The 16,752-nt window shown below is 41.1% G+C and overlaps 23 non-coding genes across 23 annotated transcripts; all 23 read right to left on the reverse strand.

Moving 5' to 3' along the window:
- Window positions 1–97: 97 nt before the first annotated feature.
- Trnav-cac (transfer RNA valine (anticodon CAC)) lies at window positions 98–169 on the reverse strand. Its single transcript has one exon. It is a non-coding gene; the product is annotated as a tRNA-Val (tRNA).
- A 265-nt stretch (window positions 170–434) lies between these two features.
- Trnav-cac (transfer RNA valine (anticodon CAC)) lies at window positions 435–506 on the reverse strand. The gene has a single exon. It is a non-coding gene; the product is annotated as a tRNA-Val (tRNA).
- Window positions 507–2,793: 2,287 nt separating this feature from the next.
- Window positions 2,794–2,865, reverse strand: Trnav-cac (transfer RNA valine (anticodon CAC)). The gene has a single exon. It is a non-coding gene; the product is annotated as a tRNA-Val (tRNA).
- A 265-nt stretch (window positions 2,866–3,130) lies between these two features.
- Window positions 3,131–3,202, reverse strand: Trnav-cac (transfer RNA valine (anticodon CAC)). Its single transcript has one exon. It is a non-coding gene; the product is annotated as a tRNA-Val (tRNA).
- A 939-nt stretch (window positions 3,203–4,141) lies between these two features.
- On the reverse strand, window positions 4,142–4,213 carry Trnav-cac (transfer RNA valine (anticodon CAC)). The gene has a single exon. It is a non-coding gene; the product is annotated as a tRNA-Val (tRNA).
- A 265-nt stretch (window positions 4,214–4,478) lies between these two features.
- Window positions 4,479–4,550, reverse strand: Trnav-cac (transfer RNA valine (anticodon CAC)). Its single transcript has one exon. It is a non-coding gene; the product is annotated as a tRNA-Val (tRNA).
- A 265-nt stretch (window positions 4,551–4,815) lies between these two features.
- Window positions 4,816–4,887, reverse strand: Trnav-cac (transfer RNA valine (anticodon CAC)). The gene has a single exon. It is a non-coding gene; the product is annotated as a tRNA-Val (tRNA).
- A 265-nt stretch (window positions 4,888–5,152) lies between these two features.
- On the reverse strand, window positions 5,153–5,224 carry Trnav-cac (transfer RNA valine (anticodon CAC)). The gene has a single exon. It is a non-coding gene; the product is annotated as a tRNA-Val (tRNA).
- A 939-nt stretch (window positions 5,225–6,163) lies between these two features.
- Window positions 6,164–6,235, reverse strand: Trnav-cac (transfer RNA valine (anticodon CAC)). Its single transcript has one exon. It is a non-coding gene; the product is annotated as a tRNA-Val (tRNA).
- Window positions 6,236–6,500: 265 nt separating this feature from the next.
- Trnav-cac (transfer RNA valine (anticodon CAC)) lies at window positions 6,501–6,572 on the reverse strand. The gene has a single exon. It is a non-coding gene; the product is annotated as a tRNA-Val (tRNA).
- Window positions 6,573–6,837: 265 nt separating this feature from the next.
- Window positions 6,838–6,909, reverse strand: Trnav-cac (transfer RNA valine (anticodon CAC)). Its single transcript has one exon. It is a non-coding gene; the product is annotated as a tRNA-Val (tRNA).
- Window positions 6,910–7,174: 265 nt separating this feature from the next.
- Trnav-cac (transfer RNA valine (anticodon CAC)) lies at window positions 7,175–7,246 on the reverse strand. Its single transcript has one exon. It is a non-coding gene; the product is annotated as a tRNA-Val (tRNA).
- Window positions 7,247–7,848: 602 nt separating this feature from the next.
- Trnav-cac (transfer RNA valine (anticodon CAC)) lies at window positions 7,849–7,920 on the reverse strand. The gene has a single exon. It is a non-coding gene; the product is annotated as a tRNA-Val (tRNA).
- Window positions 7,921–8,185: 265 nt separating this feature from the next.
- Trnav-cac (transfer RNA valine (anticodon CAC)) lies at window positions 8,186–8,257 on the reverse strand. The gene has a single exon. It is a non-coding gene; the product is annotated as a tRNA-Val (tRNA).
- A 602-nt stretch (window positions 8,258–8,859) lies between these two features.
- Window positions 8,860–8,931, reverse strand: Trnav-cac (transfer RNA valine (anticodon CAC)). Its single transcript has one exon. It is a non-coding gene; the product is annotated as a tRNA-Val (tRNA).
- Window positions 8,932–9,533: 602 nt separating this feature from the next.
- On the reverse strand, window positions 9,534–9,605 carry Trnav-cac (transfer RNA valine (anticodon CAC)). Its single transcript has one exon. It is a non-coding gene; the product is annotated as a tRNA-Val (tRNA).
- A 265-nt stretch (window positions 9,606–9,870) lies between these two features.
- Trnav-cac (transfer RNA valine (anticodon CAC)) lies at window positions 9,871–9,942 on the reverse strand. The gene has a single exon. It is a non-coding gene; the product is annotated as a tRNA-Val (tRNA).
- A 602-nt stretch (window positions 9,943–10,544) lies between these two features.
- Trnav-cac (transfer RNA valine (anticodon CAC)) lies at window positions 10,545–10,616 on the reverse strand. The gene has a single exon. It is a non-coding gene; the product is annotated as a tRNA-Val (tRNA).
- Window positions 10,617–11,218: 602 nt separating this feature from the next.
- Window positions 11,219–11,290, reverse strand: Trnav-cac (transfer RNA valine (anticodon CAC)). Its single transcript has one exon. It is a non-coding gene; the product is annotated as a tRNA-Val (tRNA).
- Window positions 11,291–12,903: 1,613 nt separating this feature from the next.
- Trnav-cac (transfer RNA valine (anticodon CAC)) lies at window positions 12,904–12,975 on the reverse strand. Its single transcript has one exon. It is a non-coding gene; the product is annotated as a tRNA-Val (tRNA).
- A 265-nt stretch (window positions 12,976–13,240) lies between these two features.
- On the reverse strand, window positions 13,241–13,312 carry Trnav-cac (transfer RNA valine (anticodon CAC)). Its single transcript has one exon. It is a non-coding gene; the product is annotated as a tRNA-Val (tRNA).
- Window positions 13,313–15,599: 2,287 nt separating this feature from the next.
- Window positions 15,600–15,671, reverse strand: Trnav-cac (transfer RNA valine (anticodon CAC)). Its single transcript has one exon. It is a non-coding gene; the product is annotated as a tRNA-Val (tRNA).
- Window positions 15,672–15,936: 265 nt separating this feature from the next.
- Window positions 15,937–16,008, reverse strand: Trnav-cac (transfer RNA valine (anticodon CAC)). The gene has a single exon. It is a non-coding gene; the product is annotated as a tRNA-Val (tRNA).
- Window positions 16,009–16,752: the final 744 nt, after the last annotated feature.

Here is a 16,752-nt window from a genome sequence, read left to right on the forward strand (position 1 = left end):
TAAAATAAGTGTATTTTCAGGATGTTCTAACAGTGAAGCCTAGACAACATCCGAATGGTTTTATTTGCAAACTTGAAAAAGAAGAAAAAGTTGTTGTTAGCAGAGCGTGGTTTCGATCCACGGACCTCTGGGTTGTGGGCCCAGCACGCTTCCACTGCGCCACTCTGCTCTCCCTTCACCTACCTTTTGCTACAACACATGTCTCTATCAATGACGATTGCATCAGAACACCGTCTGTTCATGTAGGATTGGATCATTTATAATGAGAAGAAAATGCACAGGTCTGCATATGTTACATAGTGCTTGGCTCTAACACAAACACAAATATATCAATGTGTAAAATAAGTGTATTTTCAGGATGTTCTAATACTGAAGCCTAGACAACATCCGAATGATTTTATTTGCCAACTTGGAAAAGAAGAAAAAGTTGTAGTTAGCAGAGCGTGGTTTCGATCCACGGACCTCTGGGTTGTGGGCCCAGCACGCTTCCACTGCGCCACTCTGCTCTCCCTTCACCTACCTTTTGCTACAACACATGTCTCTATCAATGACGATTGCATCAGAACACCGTCTGTTCATGTAGGATTGGATCATTTATAATGAGAAGAAAATGCACAGGTCTGCATATGTTACATAGTGCTTCGCTCTAACACAAACACAGATATATCAATGTGTAAAATAAGTGTATTTTCAGGATGTTCTAATACTGAAGCCTAGACAACATCCGAATGATTTTATTTGCAAACTTGGAAAAGAAGAAAAAGTTGTAGTTAGCAGAGCGTGGTTTCGATCCACGGACCTCTGGGTTATGGGCCCAGCACGCTTCCACTGCGCCACTCTGCTCTCCCTTCACCTACCTTTTGCTACAACACATGTCTCCATCAATGACGATTGCATCAGAACACCGTCTCTTCATGTAGGATTGGATCATTTATAATGAGAAGAAAATGCACAGGTCTGCATATGTTAGATAGTGCTTCGCTCTAACACAAACACAAATATGTCAATGTGTAAAATAAGTGTATTTTCAGGATGTTCTAATACTGAAGCCTAGACAACATCCGAATGATTTTATTTGCAAACTTGTAAAAGAAGAAAAAGTTGTAGTTAGCAGAGCGTGGTTTCGATCAACGGACCTCTGGGTTGTGGGCCCAGCACGCTTCCACTGCGCCACTCTGCTCTCCCTTCACCTACCTTTTGCTACAACACATGTCTCTATCAATGACGATTGCATCAGAACACCGTCTCTTCATGTAGGATTGGATCATTTATAATGAGAAGAAAATGCACAGGTCTGCATATGTTAGATAGTGCTTCGCTCTAACACAAACTCAAATATGTCAATGTGTAAAATAAGTGTATTTTCAGGATGTTCTAATAGTGAAGCCTAGACAACATCCGAATGGTTTTATTTGCAAACTTGGAAAAGAAGAAAAATTTGTAGTTAGCAGAGAGTGGTTTCGATCCACGGACCTCTGGGTTATGGGCCCAGCACGCTTCCACTGCGCCACTCTGCTCTCCCTTCACCTACCTTTTGCTACAACACATGTCTCTATCAATGACGATTGCATCAGAACACCCTCTGTTCTTTTAGTATTTGATCATTTATAATGAGAAGAAAATGCACAGGTCTGCATATGTTACATAGTGCTTCGCTCTAACACAAACACAAATATATCAATGTGTAAAATAAGTGTATTTTCAGGATGTTCTAACAGCGAAACCTAGACAACATCCGAATGGTTTTATTTGCAAACTTGGAAAAGAAGAAAAATTTGTTTTTAGCAGAGCGTGCTTTCGATCCACGGACCTCTGGGTTATGGGCCCAGCACGCTTCCACTGCGCCACTCTGCTCTCCCGTCACCTACCTTTTGCTACAACACATCTCTCTATCAATCATGATTGCATCAGAACACCGTCTGTTCATGTAGGATTTGATCATTTATAATGAGAAGAAAATGCACAGGTCTGCATATGTTACATAGTGCTTCGCTCTAACACAAACACAAATATATCAATGTGTAAAATAAGTGTATTTTCAGGATGTTCTAACAGCGAAACCTAGACAACATCGGAATGGTTTTATTTGCAAACTTGAAAAAGAAGAAAAAGTTGTTGTTAGCAGAGCGTGGTTTCGATCCACGGACCTCTGGGTTATGGGCCCAGCATGCTTCCACTGCGCCACTCTGCTCTCCCTTCACCTACCTTTTGCTACAAAACATGTCTCTATCAATGACGATTGCATCAGAACACCGTCTGTTCATGTAGGATTGGATCATTTATAATGAGAAGAAAATGCACAGGTCTGCATATGTTACATACTGCTTGGCTCTAACACAAACACAAATATATCAATGTGTAAAATAAGTGTATTTTCGGGATGTTCTAATAGTGAAGCCTTGACAACATCGGACTGGTTTTATTTGCAAACTTGAAAAAGAAGAAAAAGTTGTAGTTAGCAGAGCGTGGTTTCGATCCACGGACCTCTGGGTTATGGGCCCAGCACGCTTCCACTGCGCCACTCTGCTCTCCCTTCACCTACCTTTTGCTACAACACATGTCTCTATCAATGACGATTGCATCAGAACACCGTCTGTTCGTGTAGGATTGGATCATTTATAATGAGAAGAAAATGCACAGGTCTGCATATGTTAGATAGTGCTTCGCTCTAACACAAACACAAATATATCAATGTGTAAAATAAGTGTATTTTCAGGATGTTCTAATAGTGAAGCCTAGACAACATGCGAATGGTTTTATTTGCAAACTTGAAAAAGAAGAAAAAGTTGTTGTTAGCAGAGCGTGGTTTCGATCCACGGACCTCTGGGTTGTGGGCCCAGCACGCTTCCACTGCGCCACTCTGCTCTCCCTTCATCTACCTTTTGCTACAACACATGTCTCTATCAATGATGATTGCATCAGAACACCGTCTGTTCATGTAGGATTGGATCATTTATAATGAGAAGAAAATGCACAGGTCTGCATATGGTACATAGTGCTTCGCTCTAACACAAACACAAATATATCAATGTGTAAAATAAGTGTATTTTCAGGATGTTCTAAAACTGAAGCCTAGACAACATCCGAATGGTTTTATTTGCAAACTTGAAAAAGAAGAAAAAGTTGTTGTTAGCAGAGCGTGGTTTCGATCCACGGACCTCTGGGTTGTGGGCCCAGCACGCTTCCACTGCGCCACTCTGCTCTCCCTTCACCTACCTTTTGCTACAACACATGTCTCTATCAATGACGATTGCATCAGAACACCGTCTCTTCATGTAGGATTGGATCATTTATAATGAGAAGAAAATGCACAGGTCTGCATATGGTACATAGTGCTTCGCTCTAACACAAACACAAATATATCAATGTGTAAAATAAGTGTATTTTCAGGATGTTCTAATAGTGAAGCCTAGACAACATGCGAATGGTTTTATTTGCAAACTTGAAAAAGAAGAAAAAGTTGTTTTTAGCAGAGCGTGGTTTCGATCCACGGACCTCTGGGTTATGGGCCCAGCACGCTTCCACTGCGCCACTCTGCTCTCCCTTCACCTACCTTTTGCTACAACACATGTCTCTATCAATCATGATTGCATCAGAACACCGTCTGTTCATGTAGGATTTGATCATTTATAATGAGAAGAAAATGCACAGGTCTGCATATGTTACATAGTGCTTGGCTCTAACACAAACACAAATATATCAATGTGTAAAATAAGTGTATTTTCAGGATGTTCTAATAGTGAAGCCTTGACAACATCGGAATGGTTTTATTTGCAAACTTGAAAAAGAAGAAAAAGTTGTAGTTAGCAGAGAGTGGTTTCGATCCACGGACCTCTGGGTTATGGGCCCAGCATGCTTCCACTGCGCCACTCTGCTCTCCCTTCACCTACCTTTTGCTACAACACATGTCTCTATCAATGACGATTGCATCAGAACACCGTCTGTTCGTGTAGGATTGGATCATTTATAATGAGAAGAAAATGCACAGGTCTGCATATGGTACATAGTGCTTCGCTCTAACACAAACACAAATATATCAATGTGTAAAATAAGTGTATTTTCAGGATGTTCTAATAGTGAAGCCTAGACAACATGCGAATGGTTTTATTTGCAAACTTGAAAAAGAAGAAAAAGTTGTTGTTAGCAGAGCGTGGTTTCGATCCACGGACCTCTGGGTTGTGGGCCCAGCACGCTTCCACTGCGCCACTCTGCTCTCCCTTCACCTACCTTTTCCTACAACACATGTCTCTATCAATGATGATTGCATCAGAACACCGTCTGTTCATGTAGGATTGGATCATTTATAATGAGAAGAAAATGCACAGGTCTGGATATGGTACATAGTGCTTCGCTCTAACACAAACACAAATATATCAATGTGTAAAATAAGTGTATTTTCAGGATGTTCTAAAACTGAAGCCTAGACAACATCCGAATGGTTTTATTTGCAAACTTGAAAAAGAAGAAAAAGTTGCATTTAGCAGAGCGTGGTTTCGATCCACGGACCTCTGGGTTGTGGGCCCAGCACGCTTCCACTGCGCCACTCTGCTCTCCCTTCACCTACCTTTTGCTACAACACATGTCTCTATCAATGACGATTGCATCAGAACACCGTCTGTTCATGTAGGATTGGATCATTTATAATGAGAAGAAAATGCACAGGTCTGCATATGTTAGATAGTGCTTCGCTCTAAGACAAACTCAAATATATCAATGTGTAAAATAAGTGTATTTTCAGGATGTTCTAACAGTGAAGCCTAGACAACATGCGAATGGTTTTATTTGCAAACTTGAAAACGAAGAAAAAGTTGCATTTAGCAGAGCGTGGTTTCGATCCACGGACCTCTGGGTTGTGGGCCCAGCACGCTTCCACTGCGCCACTCTGCTCTCCCTTCACCTACCTTTTGCTACAAAACATGTCTCTATCAATGACGATTGCATCAGAACACCGTCTGTTCATGTAGGTTTGGATCATTTATAATGAGAAGAAAATGCACAGGTCTGCATATGTTACATAGTGCTTGGCTCTAACACAAACACAAATATATCAATGTGTAAAATAAGTGTATTTTCAGGATGTTCTAACAGTGAAGCCTAGACAACATCGGAATGGTTTTATTTGCAAACTTGAAAAAGAAGAAAAAGTTCTTGTTAGCAGAGCGTGGTTTCGATCCACGGACCTCTGGGTTGTGGGCCCAGCACGCTTCCACTGCGCCACTCTGCTCTCCCTTCACCTACCTTTTGCTACAACACATGTCTCTATCAATGACGATTGCATCAGAACACCGTCTGTTCATGTAGGATTGGATCATTTATAATGAGAAGAAAATGCACAGGTCTGCATATGTTAGATAGTGCTTCGCTCTAACACAAACACAAATATATCAATGTGTAAAATAAGTGTATTTTCAGGATGTTCTAATACTGAAGCCTAGACAACATCCGAATGATTTTATTTGCAAACTTGGAAAAGAAGAAAAAGTTGTTGTTAGCAGAGCGTGGTTTCGATCCACGGACCTCTGGGTTATGGGCCCAGCACGCTTCCACTGCGCCACTCTGCTCTCCCTTCACCTACCTTTTGCTACAACACATGTCTCTATCAATGACGATTGCATCAGAACACCGTCTGTTCATGTAGGATTGGATCATTTATAATGAGAAGAAAATGCACAGGTCTGCATATGGTACATAGTGCTTCGCTCTAACACAAACACAAATATATCAATGTGTAAAATAAGTGTATTTTCAGGATGTTCTAAAACTGAAGCCTAGACAACATCGGAATGGTTTTATTTGCAAACTTGAAAAAGAAGAAAAAGTTGTAGTTAGCAGAGAGTGGTTTCGATCCACGGACCTCTGGGTTATGGGCCCAGCATGCTTCCACTGCGCCACTCTGCTCTCCCTTCACCTACCTTTTGCTACAACACATGTCTCTATCAATGACGATTGCATCAGAACACCGTCTGTTCGTGTAGGATTGGATCATTTATAATGAGAAGAAAATGCACAGGTCTGCATATGGTACATAGTGCTTCGCTCTAACACAAACACAAATATATCAATGTGTAAAATAAGTGTATTTTCAGGATGTTCTAATAGTGAAGCCTAGACAACATGCGAATGGTTTTATTTGCAAACTTGAAAAAGAAGAAAAAGTTGTTGTTAGCAGAGCGTGGTTTCGATCCACGGACCTCTGGGTTGTGGGCCCAGCACGCTTCCACTGCGCCACTCTGCTCTCCCTTCACCTACCTTTTCCTACAACACATGTCTCTATCAATGATGATTGCATCAGAACACCGTCTGTTCATGTAGGATTGGATCATTTATAATGAGAAGAAAATGCACAGGTCTGCATATGGTACATAGTGCTTCGCTCTAACACAAACACAAATATATCAATGTGTAAAATAAGTGTATTTTCAGGATGTTCTAAAACTGAAGCCTAGACAACATCCGAATGGTTTTATTTGCAAACTTGAAAAAGAAGAAAAAGTTGCATTTAGCAGAGCGTGGTTTCGATCCACGGACCTCTGGGTTGTGGGCCCAGCACGCTTCCACTGCGCCACTCTGCTCTCCCTTCACCTACCTTTTGCTACAACACATGTCTCTATCAATGACGATTGCATCAGAACACCGTCTGTTCATGTAGGATTGGATCATTTATAATGAGAAGAAAATGCACAGGTCTGCATATGTTAGATAGTGCTTCGCTCTAAGACAAACTCAAATATATCAATGTGTAAAATAAGTGTATTTTCAGGATGTTCTAACAGTGAAGCCTAGACAACATCGGAATGGTTTTATTTGCAAACTTGAAAACGAAGAAAAAGTTGCATTTAGCAGAGCGTGGTTTCGATCCACGGACCTCTGGGTTGTGGGCCCAGCACGCTTCCACTGCGCCACTCTGCTCTCCCTTCACCTACCTTTTGCTACAAAACATGTCTCTATCAATGACGATTGCATCAGAACACCGTCTGTTCATGTAGGTTTGGATCATTTATAATGAGAAGAAAATGCACAGGTCTGCATATGTTACATAGTGCTTGGCTCTAACACAAACACAAATATATCAATGTGTAAAATAAGTGTATTTTCAGGATGTTCTAACAGTGAAGCCTAGACAACATCGGAATGGTTTTATTTGGAAACTTGAAAAAGAAGAAAAAGTTCTTGTTAGCAGAGCGTGGTTTCGATCCACGGACCTCTGGGTTGTGGGCCCAGCACGCTTCCACTGCGCCACTCTGCTCTCCCTTCACCTACCTTTTGCTACAACACATGTCTCTATCAATGACGATTGCATCAGAACACCGTCTGTTCATGTAGGATTGGATCATTTATAATGAGAAGAAAATGCACAGGTCTGCATATGTTAGATAGTGCTTCGCTCTAACACAAACACAAATATATCAATGTGTAAAATAAGTGTATTTTCAGGATGTTCTAATACTGAAGCCTAGACAACATCCGAATGATTTTATTTGCAAACTTGGAAAAGAAGAAAAAGTTGTTGTTAGCAGAGCGTGGTTTCGATCCACGGACCTCTGGGTTATGGGCCCAGCACGCTTCCACTGCGCCACTCTGCTCTCCCTTCACCTACCTTTTGCTACAACACATGTCTCTATCAATGACGATTGCATCAGAACACCGTCTGTTCATGTAGGATTGGATCATTTATAATGAGAAGAAAATGCACAGGTCTGCATATGGTACATAGTGCTTCGCTCTAACACAAACACAAATATATCAATGTGTAAAATAAGTGTATTTTCAGGATGTTCTAAAACTGAAGCCTAGACAACATCCGAATGGTTTTATTTGCAAACTTGAAAAAGAAGAAAAAGTTGTTGTTAGCAGAGCGTGGTTTCGATCCACGGACCTCTGGGTTGTGGGCCCAGCACGCTTCCACTGCGCCACTCTGCTCTCCCTTCACCTACCTTTTGCTACAAAACATGTCTCTATCAATGACGATTGCATCAGAACACCGTCTGTTCATGTAGGTTTGGATCATTTATAATGAGAAGAAAATGCACAGGTCTGCATATGTTACATAGTGCTTGGCTCTAACACAAACACAAATATATCAATGTGTAAAATAAGTGTATTTTCAGGATGTTCTAACAGTGAAGCCTAGACAACATCGGAATGGTTTTATTTGGAAACTTGAAAAAGAAGAAAAAGTTCTTGTTAGCAGAGCGTGGTTTCGATCCACGGACCTCTGGGTTGTGGGCCCAGCACGCTTCCACTGCGCCACTCTGCTCTCCCTTCACCTACCTTTTGCTACAACACATGTCTCTATCAATGACGATTGCATCAGAACACCGTCTGTTCATGTAGGATTGGATCATTTATAATGAGAAGAAAATGCACAGGTCTGCATATGTTAGATAGTGCTTCGCTCTAACACAAACACAAATATATCAATGTGTAAAATAAGTGTATTTTCAGGATGTTCTAATACTGAAGCCTAGACAACATCCGAATGATTTTATTTGCAAACTTGGAAAAGAAGAAAAAGTTGTTGTTAGCAGAGCGTGGTTTCGATCCACGGACCTCTGGGTTATGGGCCCAGCACGCTTCCACTGCGCCACTCTGCTCTCCCTTCACCTACCTTTTGCTACAACACATGTCTCTATCAATGACGATTGCATCAGAACACCGTCTGTTCATGTAGGATTGGATCATTTATAATGAGAAGAAAATGCACAGGTCTGCATATGTTACATAGTGCTTGGCTCTAACACAAACACAAATATATCAATGTGTAAAATAAGTGTATTTTCAGGATGTTCTAACAGTGAAGCCTAGACAACATCGGAATGGTTTTATTTGGAAACTTGAAAAAGAAGAAAAAGTTCTTGTTAGCAGAGCGTGGTTTCGATCCACGGACCTCTGGGTTGTGGGCCCAGCACGCTTCCACTGCGCCACTCTGCTCTCCCTTCACCTACCTTTTGCTACAACACATGTCTCTATCAATGACGATTGCATCAGAACACCGTCTGTTCATGTAGGATTGGATCATTTATAATGAGAAGAAAATGCACAGGTCTGCATATGTTAGATAGTGCTTCGCTCTAACACAAACACAAATATATCAATGTGTAAAATAAGTGTATTTTCAGGATGTTCTAATACTGAAGCCTAGACAACATCCGAATGATTTTATTTGCAAACTTGGAAAAGAAGAAAAAGTTGTTGTTAGCAGAGCGTGGTTTCGATCCACGGACCTCTGGGTTATGGGCCCAGCACGCTTCCACTGCGCCACTCTGCTCTCCCTTCACCTACCTTTTGCTACAACACATGTCTCTATCAATGACGATTGCATCAGAACACCGTCTGTTCATGTAGGATTGGATCATTTATAATGAGAAGAAAATGCACAGGTCTGCATATGGTACATAGTGCTTCGCTCTAACACAAACACAAATATATCAATGTGTAAAATAAGTGTATTTTCAGGATGTTCTAAAACTGAAGCCTAGACAACATCCGAATGGTTTTATTTGCAAACTTGAAAAAGAAGAAAAAGTTGTTGTTAGCAGAGCGTGGTTTCGATCCACGGACCTCTGGGTTGTGGGCCCAGCACGCTTCCACTGCGCCACTCTGCTCTCCCTTCACCTACCTTTTGCTACAAAACATGTCTCTATCAATGACGATTGCATCAGAACACCGTCTGTTCATGTAGGTTTGGATCATTTATAATGAGAAGAAAATGCACAGGTCTGCATATGTTACATAGTGCTTGGCTCTAACACAAACACAAATATATCAATGTGTAAAATAAGTGTATTTTCAGGATGTTCTAACAGTGAAGCCTAGACAACATCGGAATGGTTTTATTTGGAAACTTGAAAAAGAAGAAAAAGTTCTTGTTAGCAGAGCGTGGTTTCGATCCACGGACCTCTGGGTTGTGGGCCCAGCACGCTTCCACTGCGCCACTCTGCTCTCCCTTCACCTACCTTTTGCTACAACACATGTCTCTATCAATGACGATTGCATCAGAACACCGTCTGTTCATGTAGGATTGGATCATTTATAATGAGAAGAAAATGCACAGGTCTGCATATGTTAGATAGTGCTTCGCTCTAACACAAACACAAATATATCAATGTGTAAAATAAGTGTATTTTCAGGATGTTCTAATACTGAAGCCTAGACAACATCCGAATGATTTTATTTGCAAACTTGGAAAAGAAGAAAAAGTTGTTGTTAGCAGAGCGTGGTTTCGATCCACGGACCTCTGGGTTATGGGCCCAGCACGCTTCCACTGCGCCACTCTGCTCTCCCTTCACCTACCTTTTGCTACAACACATGTCTCTATCAATGACGATTGCATCAGAACACCGTCTGTTCATGTAGGATTGGATCATTTATAATGAGAAGAAAATGCACAGGTCTGCATATGGTACATAGTGCTTCGCTCTAACACAAACACAAATATATCAATGTGTAAAATAAGTGTATTTTCAGGATGTTCTAAAACTGAAGCCTAGACAACATCCGAATGGTTTTATTTGCAAACTTGAAAAAGAAGAAAAAGTTGTTGTTAGCAGAGCGTGGTTTCGATCCACGGACCTCTGGGTTGTGGGCCCAGCACGCTTCCACTGCGCCACTCTGCTCTCCCTTCACCTACCTTTTGCTACAACACATGTCTCTATCAATGACGATTGCATCAGAACACCGTCTGTTCATGTAGGATTGGATCATTTATAATGAGAAGAAAATGCACAGGTCTGCATATGTTAGATAGTGCTTCGCTCTAACACAAACACAAATATATCAATGTGTAAAATAAGTGTATTTTCAGGATGTTCTAATACTGAAGCCTAGACAACATCCGAATGATTTTATTTGCAAACTTGGAAAAGAAGAAAAAGTTGTTGTTAGCAGAGCGTGGTTTCGATCCACGGACCTCTGGGTTATGGGCCCAGCACGCTTCCACTGCGCCACTCTGCTCTCCCTTCACCTACCTTTTGCTACAACACATGTCTCTATCAATGACGATTGCATCAGAACACCGTCTGTTCATGTAGGATTGGATCATTTATAATGAGAAGAAAATGCACAGGTCTGCATATGGTACATAGTGCTTCGCTCTAACACAAACACAAATATATCAATGTGTAAAATAAGTGTATTTTCAGGATGTTCTAAAACTGAAGCCTAGACAACATCCGAATGGTTTTATTTGCAAACTTGAAAAAGAAGAAAAAGTTGTTGTTAGCAGAGCGTGGTTTCGATCCACGGACCTCTGGGTTGTGGGCCCAGCACGCTTCCACTGCGCCACTCTGCTCTCCCTTCACCTACCTTTTGCTACAACACATGTCTCTATCAATGACGATTGCATCAGAACACCGTCTGTTCATGTAGGATTGGATCATTTATAATGAGAAGAAAATGCACAGGTCTGCATATGTTAGATAGTGCTTCGCTCTAAGACAAACTCAAATATATCAATGTGTAAAATAAGTGTATTTTCAGGATGTTCTAAAACTGAAGCCTAGACAACATGGGAATGGTTTTATTTGCAAACTTGAAAACGAAGAAAAAGTTGTTGTTAGCAGAGCGTGGTTTCGATCCACGGACCTCTGGGTTATGGGCCCAGCACGCTTCCACTGCGCCACTCTGCTCTCCCTTCACCTACCTTTTGCTACAACACATGTCTCTATCAATGACGATTGCATCAGAACACCGTCTCTTCATGTAGGATTGGATCATTTATAATGAGAAGAAAATGCACAGGTCTGCATATGGTACATAGTGCTTCGCTCTAACACAAACACAAATATATCAATGTGTAAAATAAGTGTATTTTCAGGATGTTCTAATAGTGAAGCCTAGACAACATGCGAATGGTTTTATTTGCAAACTTGAAAAAGAAGAAAAAGTTGTTTTTAGCAGAGCGTGCTTTCGATCCACGGACCTCTGGGTTATGGGCCCAGCACGCTTCCACTGCGCCACTCTGCTCTCCCGTCACCTACCTTTTGCTACAACACATGTCTCTATCAATCATGATTGCATCAGAACACCGTCTGTTCATGTAGGATTTGATCATTTATAATGAGAAGAAAATGCACAGGTCTGCATATGTTACATAGTGCTTCGCTCTAACACAAACACAAATATATCAATGTGTAAAATAAGTGTATTTTCAGGATGTTCTAACAGTGAAACCTAGACAACATCGGAATGGTTTTATTTGCAAACTTGAAAAAGAAGAAAAAGTTGTTGTTAGCAGAGCGTGGTTTCGATCCACGGACCTCTGGGTTATGGGCCCAGCATGCTTCCACTGCGCCACTCTGCTCTCCCTTCACCTACCTTTTGCTACAAAACATGTCTCTATCAATGACGATTGCATCAGAACACCGTCTGTTCATGTAGGATTGGATCATTTATAATGAGAAGAAAATGCACAGGTCTGCATATGTTACATACTGCTTGGCTCTAACACAAACACAAATATATCAATGTGTAAAATAAGTGTATTTTCGGGATGTTCTAATAGTGAAGCCTTGACAACATCGGACTGGTTTTATTTGCAAACTTGAAAAATAAGAAAAAGTTGTAGTTAGCAGAGCGTGGTTTCGATCCACGGACCTCTGGGTTATGGGCCCAGCACGCTTCCACTGCGCCACTCTGCTCTCCCTTCACCTACCTTTTGCTACAACACATGTCTCTATCAATGACGATTGCATCAGAACACCGTCTGTTCGTGTAGGATTGGATCATTTATAATGAGAAGAAAATGCACAGGTCTGCATATGTTAGATAGTGCTTCGCTCTAACACAAACACAAATATATCAATGTGTAAAATAAGTGTATTTTCAGGATGTTCTAATAGTGAAGCCTAGACAACATCGGAATGGTTTTATTTGCAAACTTGAAAAAGAAGAAAAAGTTGCATTTAGCAGAGCGTGGTTTCGATCCACGGACCTCTGGGTTGTGGGCCCAGCACGCTTCCACTGCGCCACTCTGCTCTCCCTTCATCTACCTTTTGCTACAACACATGTCTCTATCAATGATGATTGCATCAGAACACCGTCTGTTCATGTAGGATTGGATCATTTATAATGAGAAGAAAATGCACAGGTCTGCATATGGTACATAGTGCTTCGCTCTAACACAAACACAAATATATCAATGTGTAAAATAAGTGTATTTTCAGGATGTTCTAAAACTGAAGCCTAGACAACATCCGAATGGTTTTATTTGCAAACTTGAAAAAGAAGAAAAAGTTGTTGTTAGCAGAGCGTGGTTTCGATCCACGGACCTCTGGGTTGTGGGCCCAGCACGCTTCCACTGCGCCACTCTGCTCTCCCTTCACCTACCTTTTGCTACAACACATGTCTCTATCAATGACGATTGCATCAGAACACCGTCTCTTCATGTAGGATTGGATCATTTATAATGAGAAGAAAATGCACAGGTCTGCATATGGTACATAGTGCTTGGCTCTAACACAAACACAAATATATCAATGTGTAAAATAAGTGTATTTTCAGGATGTTCTAATAGTGAAGCCTAAACAACATGCGAATGGTTTTATTTGCAAACTTGAAAAAGAAGAAAAAGTTGTTTTTAGCAGAGCGTGGTTTCGATCCACGGACCTCTGGGTTATGGGCCCAGCACGCTTCCACTGCGCCACTCTGCTCTCCCTTCACCTACCTTTTGCTACAACACATGTCTCTATCAATGATGATTGCATCAGAACACCGTCTGTTCATGTAGGATTTGATCATTTATAATGAGAAGAAAATGCACAGGTCTGCATATGTTACATAGTGCTTGGCTCTAACACAAACACAAATATATCAATGTGTAAAATAAGTGTATTTTCAGGATGTTCTAATAGTGAAGCCTTGACAACATCGGAATGGTTTTATTTGCAAACTTGAAAAAGAAGAAAAAGTTGTAGTTAGCAGAGAGTGGTTTCGATCCACGGACCTCTGGGTTATGGGCCCAGCATGCTTCCACTGCGCCACTCTGCTCTCCCTTCACCTACCTTTTGCTACAACACATGTCTCTATCAATGACGATTGCATCAGAACACCGTCTGTTCGTGTAGGATTGGATCATTTATAATGAGAAGAAAATGCACAGGTCTGCATATGGTACATAGTGCTTCGCTCTAACACAAACACAAATATATCAATGTGTAAAATAAGTGTATTTTCAGGATGTTCTAATAGTGAAGCCTAGACAACATGCGAATGGTTTTATTTGCAAACTTGAAAACGAAGAAAAAGTTGCATTTAGCAGAGCGTGGTTTCGATCCACGGACCTCTGGGTTATGGGCCCAGCACGCTTCCACTGCGCCACTCTGCTCTCCCTTCACCTACCTTTTGCTACAACACATGTCTCTATCAATGACGATTGCATCAGAACACCGTCTCTTCATGTAGGATTGGATCATTTATAATGAGAAGAAAATGCACAGGTCTGCATATGGTACATAGTGCTTCGCTCTAACACAAACACAAATATATCAATGTGTAAAATAAGTGTATTTTCAGGATGTTCTAATAGTGAAGCCTAGACAACATGCGAATGGTTTTATTTGCAAACTTGAAAAAGAAGAAAAAGTTGTTTTTAGCAGAGCGTGGTTTCGATCCACGGACCTCTGGGTTATGGGCCCAGCACGCTTCCACTGCGCCACTCTGCTCTCCCGTCACCTACCTTTTGCTACAACACATGTCTCTATCAATCATGATTGCATCAGAACACCGTCTGTTCATGTAGGATTTGATCATTTATAATGAGAAGAAAATGCACAGGTCTGCATATGTTACATAGTGCTTCGCTCTAACACAAACACAAATATATCAATGTGTAAAATAAGTGTATTTTCAGGATGTTCTAACAGTGAAACCTAGACAACATCGGAATGGTTTTATTTGCAAACTTGAAAAAGAAGAAAAAGTTGTTGTTAGCAGAGCGTGGTTTCGATCCACGGACCTCTGGGTTATGGGCCCAGCATGCTTCCACTGCGCCACTCTGCTCTCCCTTCACCTACCTTTTGCTACAAAACATGTCTCTATCAATGACGATTGCATCAGAACACCGTCTGTTCATGTAGGATTGGATCATTTATAATGAGAAGAAAATGCACAGGTCTGCATATGTTACATACTGCTTGGCTCTAACACAAACACAAATATATCAATGTGTAAAATAAGTGTATTTTCGGGATGTTCTAATAGTGAAGCCTTGACAACATCGGACTGGTTTTATTTGCAAACTTGAAAAATAAGAAAAAGTTGTAGTTAGCAGAGCGTGGTTTCGATCCACGGACCTCTGGGTTATGGGCCCAGCACGCTTCCACTGCGCCACTCTGCTCTCCCTTCACCTACCTTTTGCTACAACACATGTCTCTATCAATGACGATTGCATCAGAACACCGTCTGTTCGTGTAGGATTGGATCATTTATAATGAGAAGAAAATGCACAGGTCTGCATATGTTAGATAGTGCTTCGCTCTAACACAAACACAAATATATCAATGTGTAAAATAAGTGTATTTTCAGGATGTTCTAATAGTGAAGCCTAGACAACATCGGAATGGTTTTATTTGCAAACTTGAAAAAGAAGAAAAAGTTGCATTTAGCAGAGCGTGGTTTCGATCCACGGACCTCTGGGTTGTGGGCCCAGCACGCTTCCACTGCGCCACTCTGCTCTCCCTTCATCTACCTTTTGCTACAACACATGTCTCTATCAATGATGATTGCATCAGAACACCGTCTGTTCATGTAGGATTGGATCATTTATAATGAGAAGAAAATGCACAGGTCTGCATATGGTACATAGTGCTTCGCTCTAACACAAACACAAATATATCAATGTGTAAAATAAGTGTATTTTCAGGATGTTCTAAAACTGAAGCCTAGACAACATCCGAATGGTTTTATTTGCAAACTTGAAAAAGAAGAAAAAGTTGTTGTTAGCAGAGCGTGGTTTCGATCCACGGACCTCTGGGTTGTGGGCCCAGCACGCTTCCACTGCGCCACTCTGCTCTCCCTTCACCTACCTTTTGCTACAACACATGTCTCTATCAATGACGATTGCATCAGAACACCGTCTCTTCATGTAGGATTGGATCATTTATAATGAGAAGAAAATGCACAGGTCTGCATATGGTACATAGTGCTTGGCTCTAACACAAACACAAATATATCAATGTGTAAAATAAGTGTATTTTCAGGATGTTCTAATAGTGAAGCCTAAACAACATGCGAATGGTTTTATTTGCAAACTTGAAAAAGAAGAAAAAGTTGTTTTTAGCAGAGCGTGGTTTCGATCCACGGACCTCTGGGTTATGGGCCCAGCACGCTTCCACTGCGCCACTCTGCTCTCCCTTCACCTACCTTTTGCTACAACACATGTCTCTATCAATGATGATTGCATCAGAACACCGTCTGTTCATGTAGGATTTGATCATTTATAATGAGAAGAAAATGCACAGGTCTGCATATGTTACATAGTGCTTGGCTCTAACACAAACACAAATATATCAATGTGTAAAATAAGTGTATTTTCAGGATGTTCTAATAGTGAAGCCTTGACAACATCGGAATGGTTTTATTTGCAAACTTGAAAAAGAAGAAAAAGTTGTAGTTAGCAGAGAGTGGTTTCGATCCACGGACCTCTGGGTTATGGGCCCAGCATGCTTCCACTGCGCCACTCTGCTCTCCCTTCACCTACCTTTTGCTACAACACATGTCTCTATCAATGACGATTGCATCAGAACACCGTCTGTT

Source organism: Haliotis asinina, chromosome 2, assembly GCF_037392515.1.
Source record: "Haliotis asinina isolate JCU_RB_2024 chromosome 2, JCU_Hal_asi_v2, whole genome shotgun sequence".
In the NCBI taxonomy this organism is placed as follows: Eukaryota; Metazoa; Mollusca; class Gastropoda; order Lepetellida; family Haliotidae; genus Haliotis; species Haliotis asinina.